Genomic DNA, 10441 nt, shown 5'->3' on the forward strand with positions numbered 1-10441 from the left:
GCCATTTCAAAGATTACAATTGTCTGCATAGAAGGCGTGAAGATCCCCTACACTTCTCAGTGCCTAAATTCTTATACCTGACTCTCTTTTGCAGGATACAGAACCAGGTTTTAGGAGGCTTTTTTGTTTATTACACCTTGTTTTCAATATCGGTGTCAAAAATGGCAGCTACTGGAGTATAGCACGTTTGGCAATGTGTCAATACATCGCAGGTGAAATACTAAGAGGTTAATGACTTGACCCTTTCTCCATCCCAAATTATCTTCTGAGACTGTTCTACAAGCACGTTTTTTTGTTAATTCATCTACATCTAAAAACTATATTGCTTAGCTGTGAGAGCCAAGCTGAAGAAGAACTATGAAAATCCTTCAGCGACCTGTGTATTTCCTGCTATTGGGCAAAATTCCATTTTTTATTATTTTAATTTTAATATGTAATAAAGATTAGAAAACCATATTCCCACAGACATGAGCACACTCTAAAATTGGCACAGCTAGGATTTACTGTAGAATCTAAAGAAGACAGAGCTGCCTCATTTGGTTTTAAAATGGATACATTGAATATAGAACATGTAGGGAAGAATTAACTAACTGTAGCAAAATGTTTTTCTCAACTGCTTCTCTGCTGGAAATCCCAGTATCGTACTTAAAATCTAAGATAATGGGAAAGCCTCTAAGCTGAAAAAGCACTACCTCTAATCATTTCAATTCCAGTTTAATATACAGTTTTATAAAACAGAACAGCCTTCCTTTTCCCAAATTCAGATTGAAATATTTTCTTTTCAAATTTTAGTGCATTATTTTGTTGCAGATTCTTACAATGCGCTGCTACCCTACCCACACTGGCATCCGAGTAACAGCAAACAGACTCTTGCTACGCTTGGGAGACAAAAGTGGACACAGGTGTACAACAGCGCAGTGAAAAAGCTGGAGGTAAGATGTGGAGTACATGCTGAGTTGTGACAAGCAGCAGTACAGCGTGCCAGCTACAGACGATGAAAAAGATCACGTGGATATACACATTAGCAGGACCTAATCTGGGATAGCTGGGGTAAGGGAGAAATACTGCCAGCTCCAGTAAGAGTTCTATTTAGTTGAGAGGAATTTCATTCAGCCACAGGCCCACGATACTCCAGTACTGCAGAGGCAGTGACCTTCCTTTTCTGCTTACGGCTCTGTGGGGCACTAGGGACTATACAGAGAGTATAGCAGTATAGGATTTTCCAAGCGTGCTATTTATAGTGCCTAACATCAGCCATTTAAAGATTGGGTGTCCAGTTCAAAAAAATCTAGGTTCCTCCTGTTATCATAAGTAAACAACTGTTTCTTGGGGGGACCTTAGCCTTTCTAGGTTCTTTCTTGTTTGGGAAATATCCCTCTCTTTTCCTTAAATATATAGTAGTTTTAGTTGCTTAACTTTCAGATAGTCAAAGCTAGGAAACAGAATCCTCTCAAGTTTGGGGAGCTGGGAAGCAGAAGAAAGGATGGAACAGAGAAGGAGGTTTTTCATTAATTTTTATGTTCTTTTTCTCTAGTATCTAATATTTAACTAGTAAAGATTAATAATCACTCCTGCTAATAGCACACATGGTAGATTAAATACACAGTAATTCATTTGCAAAAAAAGCTCCAAACATATTGAGAAACATCAGTATTTCAAAGTGATGAAGAAATTAAGTTCTGCACGCTTGAAAAACCTGGAAGCCACTTCACTGATAAGTCTATTGACTGAAAGGAAAAATAACTTTAAAATCTGTTTCTGTTCCATGTGTTTTGTCCTATGAAGTGACAAAATAGAGAAGGGAGTGTATTTCATGACACAGATGATGTTTTGGAGTGAATCCAAAGCTTTCTGCACACTGTGCCTTCCTGATGCCCCTTTCCACTGAGGTAGCATGCCCAGAGTTTGGCTGCCATACTAGGATATGGGCTGGAAATTTATTTATAGGCAAAGTAGATCAACCAGACTTTCTGACAGATATGAAATTACATCTAAACTTCTTTCAAAGTGAAAAGGGAACTGAATGCCAGATGTGTTGGTCTTCATTGATGGGCTTGAAGGATATAGCTTTCATTGTTTGATAGCATTATAATTTTTTTTAAAAAAACTCTTTTTTGTCTCCAAAGGGTCAGTGTCTATAAAAGTTTGATTTCACACTGTATTTGCAGAAACTGAACTGAATTATTTCAGTATTGTGAAGTTAGGAAAAACTATGTTTTCTCATTGTTTTGGTTGAGATAGAGTTTCTTCTTACCAGCCCATCAGTTGATGTATTTTGGATTTGTGATCAACAAATTAAACAGGGATATTTTAGCTATTGCTGAGCAGTGCTTACACAGTGTCAAGGCCTCCTCTGTTTTTTGCACGGCCCCACTAGCAAGTAGGCTGGGGGTGTAAAGGAAGTTGGGAGGGGACACAGCTGGGACAGCTGACCCAAACTGGCCAAAGGGATATTCCATACCGTATGATGTCATGCTCAGTGTATAAAGGTGGGGGAAGTAGAAGGAAGGGGGGACATTCGGAGTGATGGCGTCTGTCTTCCCGAGAAACCACTACGCGTGATGCAGCCCTGCTTCCCTGGAGATGGCTGAACTCCTGCCTGCCCATGGGGAGTGGTGAACGAATTCCTTGTTTTGCTTTGCTTGCGTGCGCGGCTTTTGCTTTACCTGCTAAATTGTCTTTACCTCAGCCCACGAGTTTTCTCACTTTTATCCTCCCATCCCACTGATGGGGGAGTGAGCAAGCAGCTATTTGGTGCTTATCTGCCTATTGGAGTTTAACCACACCACTATATATGCTGTCTCATTACTACCTTTACAGAGGCAGAAGTTTTACATCCAAACATATTTTATGGAGTGCAATTTCTAGTGTGAATATAGCCAAGATTTCGATGGATGGATTCTTGTAGTCACTTGTTTGCAGAACATTCAAACAGGAGTTGATATAATTTTATATATTATGTAATGATATCTAAATCTGGGGGTATTATTATTGAATTGCATAAAAAATGTTTAACAGGATCAGATCTTTATGTAATAATTTGAGTCTTCACCTTTAGAAATAAAATAAGAAAACATTAAGTAAACATAAAAAATTAAAATAATAATTTAAATTAAGATTGAAAGAGATATCATCTGCACATATGTATATACTGTATACATATGACTCGGGTTATGTGCTGGTTTTAGCATTACATGCTTTAGATAGAGCAGCATTATAATGCAAGCATAAAACATAGAAGTAAGTTAATAATTTCGTGCAGTATATTCTTTCAGAAAAAAGCATATTAGCTATTTAAAAAACATGTTGGCAGTTTGCTAGTTATTGCTTCTGGAAATAGTCCCATAAAATGAGTGCAAGCTGCCCTCTAAATTATAATGTAATTTTCTTATTTTGGTGGAAGGTAAGCATTTGGAATACCATCTTGTTTATCACAAATAGGGAGCACCACATTTGCTCAATGGAAAATTTTAATCAGTTAAGTGAAGTTTGTGGATTCAATTTAACCTTTGTTAAGAATCTGTTTTAAATATTATACTACAGAATATGGTCCTGTTCAACTGATGAAAGTAGCCCGTCTGCAGAATTATCATTATTGCACATGTGGAGTTATGCACCGCCTGAGAAGTTTTGAATGCTGTAATATCAACCCTGCTTACTGGTTTAGTAAAACCCAGGTTAGTAAAATTTACTATTTTAATCAGTTACAAGGAGAACATTCTAGCATATAATAAAATAGTCTCTCATAAACGATAAATTGTGTCCCCCGACACAACACATAGTCTTGTGTTTCATCTAGTTTCCCTTGTTTGTTGGGGTGAGAGAAGCAGGGATCTGGCCATTTCTTTAGGGCTGGTTGCTGCACATTTGAGTATTTACTTGTCTAAGATGTATGTAAGGTGTTGGACCTACTGTACTTGTATGGCATTAATTACTATGAATAATTTTTCATATGCGATTAATCCAATGTATTTGCCAAAGCAAACTTAATGAGCATGGTAAGATCATGTCTCTGAGCATGAACAACAGCTACAAATCTCCTCAGATATACCAGAGCCCACTTTATTTTATGCATGTTTTGCACATGACAACTAGGTCTTCTATGTCCCAGCGTAACAAGCTCATTATATATGCACTATTCTATTCACATATATGTGCTCAAGGCAGAAGTATGGCAATCCTGTCTGGGGAAGGTGAACCGCTACTCTGGGCAGGCATGTTTGGGTCCACTGTAAGTGGACCACAAAAGGTGCCCTTATTCAGCTCTTGTAGCACTAAAGCCCAGAGCAAAGTGAAGGTTTCCCTGTAAAAGGGATGTTCCAGTGGCTTCATTGAGTGGTACTCAGGATGGTTCGGTGGCTTTGGTAACCCTGGGCAATCAAGGTTAAAAAATGTCCAAGGTCTTTCTTCTCAGTGAGCAGTGCTCAAATGTTACTCTGCGCAAAGGCCTGTCAGAGTGTAATGTGTGTTGGTAAATAATGAACTAACACTAAGGACAGTACAATGATTTCAGTCACAAACATAATACATGTGAGGACTGTACGTCTTACAACTTTTGTTATTTTGCTTACTAGTACTAAAACAGAATGTGGTTGCAAAGCAGTATTCCCAAGAGCCAGAATCTGTTACACATACTGGACATGCAGTGCCAATGGCTGCAAAAGAGACTAATTGCAAAGGAAGGCAATGTTCAGTATGAGAAAGAACAACAGAATATAAACCTCACAAGTTTCACAGGTTATTATCCAGAAGTAATGCTTATGATCATCCAAATTTGATTTCCAGCAAAACAGCCCCAAAAGCTTCAACTGCTAATTCCTCCACTGAGCCCACAATCCTGGTGGAGTTTAAGCATATCCTTTAAAAAGACAACTATTCTTAATTTAAAGACTTTAAATGATGGAAAATGCACCACAACCCTCAGAAAATTTTTACACAGTTTAATTACACTTTGCTGATGAAGAAGTCTACCTCATTTTGACTCTGAATTTATTAAGCTTCTAATTCCAGCCACTGGTTCTCATTCTCCATTCATCTGTAAGATTAAAGAACCTTCTACTACCAGAAAACTTTCCTCCTGTGGGCAGCCACAAGCTACAAGCGATTCACCTCTTAACCTTCTTTCTGTTTAGTTAAGCAGATTAACTTTTTTCAGTCTTTTACAGTTGAGACAGGTTTTTTAACCTTATGTTATTCTTTGAGTTCTTTTCTAAATCATTTCCAAACTGCTGACATCCCTTTTACACCCTTGAAATGAGAACTGTGCAAAGAATTTCAATAAATTCTTGTTAATATCATGGAGAGCACTAACCACCTTAAACCTGCTCATTACTCTCACTTTTATGAAAACAAAGTCTGTGGTTGGCTTTACAGCCACAATATCACTTTGTGACCTCAAGTTCAGATGCTGGTGCCTTGTAGCCTCCAACTGCTATACTGGAATGGGTAAAGGTCCTTTGGAAATTCTTTCCTTTCAGGTAGAGATCTTATTAAGCTATACTTCTAAATACCTTTCAGGCAGAACCATATTAAGAAGTATTTATATATATATAAAATTGTCACACGTGCAAAGAGCCATGTGCTCTTATGCATTTATTATCCCAGGAACAAAATAATTCATTAGCTGAATAGGCAGTAATATAATTGCTATAATTGATGTTTTTATTAATTATAAAATGTGCTTCATTAGAAAAATATCAAGTGGTTATAAATCACTGCTCACTAGAAACAGTTTCCACTTGGGTAATGTAAAGCTAAAATCAGGGGGTTTAGCTGAAACTCTTATCCATTAAACGCATAAAGCACTCTATGGTTACTAAGCTAGACGTCGAAGTATATCCTGAATAGTTTTGATGAACAGAGGCTTTAAACTACAAATGCCAGCCAAGAAATCAATTTATGATTTTAAATATCTTCTCTCTGTCTAAAAATTTTACACTTACAGTTAAACTGAAAGGAAAGCATTACCTGTCCTCCAAGTGAGTAAGCAAGCCAAAAGGAAAGCAGATATTTTCAGATTTTCTCTTATAACATCTTTACCACCCATGCTTTGGTCCCCAAGCAGCAGAGACCTGCTGGTTATAGTGGTTATTCACAGCACGGTTGTTTAGAGGAGAATTTCCGTTTTCACAGAATTTTGATTATTTATACTACAAGACAACTTCTCAAATATGAATTAAAGTTTTAATCAGTGGCTGAATTGGTTTGGTTCCAAGGCAACCAATTTTAAACATGATTTTACAGTTCTTAGTTCTAGGGATAAAGAAACAGTGTTCTTGGCTTCTAATGCAATGATTGTCCATTTTCCTTAAAGCTAGACTGATCTTCTCAGCTTCATTTTGGGTGTTCCTTCTTGTGAATGAGAATCTAGGGAACTTATTTTCCTCTGTGTCATACTTCTCTCTAATTCCTTCTCACTCTGCTGCCCTGTGTCTTTGAGCGATGGACAAAGGGCAGTAGTTAGTTCCTGCTACGGAACTAACTACTAATTTGTAGCCTACAAATTCTCCTTCTGTGGGTCTTTAACTAAGTTTGTCAAGAACTTGGAAAGAGAACCATCTCTTTTATCTATCTTCAGATTCCTTATGGATACATGCCCACACAAATTTCCATACAAGTCACCGTGAATGAACATTATTACTTTCCTATTCCTACTTTCCCTCTTATTGTAAAGGTCCAAGGAGAAACTATGGGTTAGAAAAGCCAGGCTTGTGCTGCTCCATCCTCCACGTGTCCAGGCGGGTCCTTAGAAAGCAATACTATGGTTGTTCAGCAGCTCATATTTCTTCAATATAATTGCTGACCTTTTCATTTTCTGAGATAACCTCTTATTTTCACACAGGTGAGAGAGACTGCTGCATGTCTAGGGACCAGTGACATTTGGTAGGTGAGCTGTGTTTTTTCTTTTCTGTTTCTAAAGAAATTACTAGAAATTGCTTCAGTGCCACAAAATTGGGGACATTTTCCTTTCCTTCCCCATAACTTTTGGCAAATAGAAAGATATCTTGATCTTGGGTCCTATTTTTACTAATAGAAAACAAAACATTTCTGTTAAGCAACATTCAAAACACTCTGACTGCCAAGTGCAAATACTTGCCGCTATTTCTAAGGATTACTTATCAAAACATCGCAGGTTGCTCATCTCTCTTGCTGTCCCAGAGCACTATCCTAGACTGTGCACCGCTCCATGCTGAGTTATGTATAATGTCTTTCAGGCTCAGAACAAAGTTTTGTCAGCCTCTGAGCACCTGTATTACATGGTAGATTGACTTCACCCACTGTCCATCATTAAGGTATCGGGAATAAATTTGAGAATGTTGCTATACTTTGATTCATGTCTTTAGCTGACAATGTGCTATTTTCCTGGAAGTGTATTTGTTTACATTTTTGTCCAAGTTGATGTTTTAGGCTAAATTTCTAATCTCCATATAAATATTAGATTTAAATACAAATTTTATTAGCTTTTTGTAGTAATGTTACCACTGATATTAATTCTCTCTCCAGTTTTATATATCATCAGTAAAAACCATTCATGTGAGAATCTTTCCAACTTCCACAGCAAAAATCAAGATATTAATCAAGATGGATAATAAAATCTATTCCTGTGGAAAGCCACTACACACATCCAGTCAACAAAATGCTATTTATCCTAGCAATTAGCTTAGCTGTCTTACAAACAAGGTAAAGCAATTTGTTGACATTTCCTGCACAGAATCTGGCCCTCCATAAAACAACCAGCATCTGTTGTCAGGAAAGAAAAAGGAAAAAACATTTGTAAGAGTACCACACTTGGCTGTTGTTTCTATGGAAACAAAGCAGAATCAAATAAGCACCAGAGCTTGTGCAATCATACTTTTGTTCATTTGGCAGTGCATTGAACCATAGGCCTGCTTTTAATAGTATTTTTTTTCAAATATTAATATAATTTAATGTCATGGATTTCACATTCAGGAGTACCCTCTCTGATGGTAATATATGGAGAGAGGGGAAGTCTTAAAATCTGATAACCTATAAACATGAGCAATGTGCAACGTAGGAAGTTTTACATGTCTAAAACAACAAATCCCAAAGCAGGTTGTAGAACAGAAAATGTTGCTGCTTTTTGCCAGATGTTCTTTATTCAAAGAAAAAAAAAATCTTGCTTTTTTAGTTCATGGAGATGATCTCACTATCATGAAAACAGGTATTTCTGTAGATCTTATTGGGCTGCATGGATAAATTATGTCACATATAGGAAGTTGGAAGCTTCTCAAGCTATGCTGAATCTGAAGAATATTTTTATGAATGGAAGAACTTAACCAAAATGCTTTATCCATTTTAGCTTCTTTTTGCTAATAATACAAACATCAAAAAAGCAATGATATATGGGGGGAAGATTCCAGACACTACTTTTGTTCCAGAATACATTTTTGCTTGATGATGAATACTAATCTGATCATTGTCACGTCTTATTGCAGATGCGCATGAAATTAACTCTTTAGCTGTGTAACAAATTGACCGGGAACATGAACTCCTTAAATATGTAAGAAACTTATAGCAACACCAACAGAAAAAATGGCTTTCTTCTCACACTTACCTATCTACCCACTTTTAAACTAAAATAAAGTTGGTTTTAGCTTTTCACATGGTTTTCAGGCAAAAAACATACAAAATACATTGTTAGAACTTTATGCCAATAAGTGTAATTTCATAAAGTTACAGGGAAGCTGGAGGGCTGCATATAGAAATTAGATTGCATACACATAGAAATAAAAATATATATTTTTATATATATATATGCATATATATATAATATAAAATTTGCTTTGTAACTCAGTTTTCAAATAAATCTTGCTTTCTCAGTTTATATTATTTGGTTGTAATATATTTTATATTATATTAATATATTTTTACATAAATAATATTATTTACATATATATTTACGTGCAGTAATAATGTGTGTGGAGGCAACCAAAGAAAGGTTTATCCAATAGCTCCATCATGCTCACTAATACCACTATTTGTCTGTGATTCTTCTGGCCTCTGTTGATCGTTTGATAGAGTTATTTAATAATATGTTTTTTGAACAAAAGTACTTCTAAAACTGAAGGATCACAGTAATGAGATTTGTACACAAGAGCCTTCCCGCAAACTGCAGAAACTGTGACCTAGTAAGGAAATTAAGGATTATTGGTTTTGTTTTTTTTGCATGCAGTAAGTTCACTGGCAGAATTTTAGGACTATCATTGCACATCATGCAGAATCTTTGTTCATGAAGAAGTTAGATTGCATCATTTTTGTTTGATTCTTGAAAGATTTTAAACATTACTTTACTGCAATAAGCCCATAAACAGTACCTAAATCTTTTTGTTGAGTGGAAATATTTTCTGATATAGTGTTTTCACCAATTCTTTAAGAAGGAATTTTGCCATTTAATAACTTCACAATTTTTTTTTAATATTCTGGTAACAACTATGATCTTAATTTCATCCAGCTGTGCAAAATGTAGTCATGAATATGATAACAGCTTAATTTTTGCTTTAACTTTTTTTCCACAACTGAACATTGTTTGAACAATGTATGGATATTTTATTTAAATACAGCAAAAGACTGTGGGTTCATTTACACAGTAATCGGTGTTCTGTTTTTTTAATTCAAAACCTTCATATAGCTCTTGGAACAGGTAACCCCACAAAGAACTAGGAAGACTGGAACTATTCCAAAAAATTAACATCAATCGTAAGCAGCTGCTACCTATTGTAAATGTTAGCTCAGGCCCTGTAATACAGCATGAACTCGAAAAGGACTTTGGAAATCATCTTGTTTCCCTTCCCTCCCTTCATGGTGGTAAAAACCATCATAACTCAGATTTCTTTTTCTTTACCACAGCTCTTGATTCTAGTTTCTCAACTGGGCTTGTGATAAGTTCTGTATTTAAATCAGCTTTTCTGTTAAGAAGGAAATTACTTTCTGGATGACTTCCTTGTTCAATTTACATCAATAGCAATATTCCTCTCCCTTCATTTGAGCCAGAATTTCATAAGACAAGCTCAAATTAATTTTAAAATTATTACTGTAAGAAATGCAGCTTCCAGAGGGAAAATGTGTCTTGTTTCCAAATGTTTTTAATAACGTAATGATGCACAATTTTTCACATTTTCATATAAGTAAAGTGTATCCTTGTCCAGAAGTAAAAATGGACAGAGAGAAAAGAATGAAAGAGAAAAAAACCCTCAATTTTCTATGGTGATACAAAAAAAAGGGGGAAAAACAATAATTGAAAGAATTGAAAGAACAAATTTAGTATAATTGTGTATCACAAATGCTATAACACACTAATCAATCTGATTTTTTTACAATGCAATTTCAGAAGAATGCTATGGTTTTATCTATGACAGATTTCTATGTGTCCTGATTTTCCATATTTTAATATACTGGTTTCTTTTTCAGCATGATTTAGGCT

The sequence above is a fragment of the Phaethon lepturus genome, unplaced genomic scaffold (assembly GCF_000687285.1).
Source record: "Phaethon lepturus isolate BGI_N335 unplaced genomic scaffold, ASM68728v1 scaffold2506, whole genome shotgun sequence".
In the NCBI taxonomy this organism is placed as follows: Eukaryota; Metazoa; Chordata; class Aves; order Phaethontiformes; family Phaethontidae; genus Phaethon; species Phaethon lepturus.